The sequence below is a fragment of the Jaculus jaculus genome, chromosome 11 (genome assembly GCF_020740685.1).
Source record: "Jaculus jaculus isolate mJacJac1 chromosome 11, mJacJac1.mat.Y.cur, whole genome shotgun sequence".
Classification (NCBI taxonomy): Eukaryota; Metazoa; Chordata; class Mammalia; order Rodentia; family Dipodidae; genus Jaculus; species Jaculus jaculus.
The window spans coordinates 95,200,182-95,202,222 of NC_059112.1; the positions used below are offsets into that span (position 1 = coordinate 95,200,182).

Below are 2,041 nucleotides of genomic sequence, written 5' to 3' on the forward strand. Positions count from 1 at the left end.
ATGGTTTTCAGAAATGTAATGTTGTAGCCGGGCATGGTGGTCCCCGCCTTTAATACCAGCACTCGGGAGGCAAAGGTAGGAGGATTGCTATGAGTTCAAGGCCACCCTGAGACTACATAGTGATTTCTAGAACAGTCTGGGCTAGAGTGAGACCTTGCTTTGAACCTCCCCCACCCAAAAAAAAAAAAAAACCTCAATAATGTTGAATACACAGTATGGTTCCATTTACACAGTGCTCAGGAAATAAGCTATGGAATAGCAGCTGTCTTCAGGAGTAGGAGAAGCGACTGGGGAAATGCTGGGATGTTTTTGGATCAGGAGTCAGTTTGCTCGAGTTAATTGAGCTGAATCTTGATGACATCCTTATTTCTTTGTAACATATGTTTCAATAAGATATTAAAAATAAATCATTGTGTATGACAAACTGAGTTTTACCCAAAGACTTCCTGCTTATGTCTGTGATCTCATGGAATTTGGGTAGATGCTGGCTGTTTGGGGCATAAGGATTAAAAAAATACATACAGTTTATACTTTTGTACTTTTCCCAATTCATCAAGTTAACACATACATTAGCAATGAAAATTCAACTGAGTAATGGAGAATACGAGTGTTGTGATCCAAGCAGAGTGTCAGCCAGACCCTCAGGTGTCATGGGAGCTGCCACAGCACCAGAGCTCTGCTGAAGGTTGGAGGCACGGCACTGGTGTGATGTGGTGAGGTGTGTGCGATGGTCAGACCTGAGGTCTAAAGCCGGGGTTTTACGTGAGTGAGGAGGGTGAACACACTGCTAGCGCCTGTCCCTGCACATGTGAGGCAAAAGAGAGTAACTATTACATGGCTGTAGCTGCCTTGCTTTAACCATTTGTGCCGCTTCTCTGGAGAGTGGGAACAACAGACACTCAGATGTTTTGCTTGCTTGTTTTGTTTTTACAAGATAGGGTCTCTAGCTCAGCCACTGTGTAGTCTCAGGGTAGCTTCGAATGGGATTAAAGGCTTGTGCCACCATGTCTGGCAATTTTTTTTTTTTGGTGTATTTTTATTTATTTGACTGAGGGAGGGAAAGGGAGAGGGAGGAAGAATATGGGCGCACCAGGGCCTCCAGCTCCAGCCACTGAAAACCAACTCCAGACACATGCGCCACCTTGTGCACCTGGCTTACCTGGGTTCCGGGGAATGGAACCTGGTTCCTTTGGCTTTGCAGGCAAGCGCCTTAACTACTAAGCCATCTCTCCAGCCTGATCTTTGTTTTTTTTTTTTTTTAATGACAGGAGAGAGCAAATTATGCTAACTCTTTGGAAAAAGTTTTAACCAGCAAAGTTGTTCACAAATCTATACAGCAATCAGGTAATCTACTGGGGCTACCTTTAGGAGTTGAAAAGAATCGTAAAGGACTGTGTTGTATGGGAATAAGAGGGAAGATGAGGAATAATGATTTTTTTTTTCCCCCAGAAAATGGCAACTCCTAAAAACCAAGGAGGGCACAATGAGGACAGAGGGAAGGTGTAGTTACCTGGCCACACACCTGTGTATATCACAACAGATGCTTGGGCCAGGAAGCAGCTTGCAGGGTCTGGTCTGCCGCTCCCCTGACATGTCTATCTTGGGGTTAAAAGCTTTAAAAAAAAACACAAAAAACTTTTGAACCGTCTGCTTAATGTCGTAACTTTAATCACTGTGAGAAAAGCAAAATTATGGTTCCTCAGGTACATCTGGAGTTTGGGGTTGGTCACACTTTAATAATGGTATTCATTATGGAGATTGATAAATGTTTTATTTGTCTGTACAGAGTGACTTTTGAAATTGTAATTTGTAAGATTTATTCACTTTAGAATTTCATAAAATATTTTTTTCACATCAGGTATTTCTTGAGTGATTGACTGCAACTTCAGTGGCTACTTGCCATGCATTATTAAACTCTTTTTTTTCTTCCAAATCTTCCAGTAGACGTCTAGAGTTTAGCTAGAAGTTTTGGCTACGATACAAACAGTGATGGAAAACATATGAGCAGTAACAAGTTTTAATCTCGCTCTTCAGTACTAAC

The 2,041-nt window shown here is 42.0% G+C and overlaps 1 protein-coding gene across 1 annotated transcript in view; it reads right to left on the reverse strand.

Moving 5' to 3' along the window:
• LOC101606926 (centromere protein P) overlaps nt 1-2,041 on the reverse strand; it is a 227,992-nt gene that overhangs the window by 109,553 nt on the left and 116,398 nt on the right. The gene's annotated exons all lie outside the window — the stretch shown is intronic.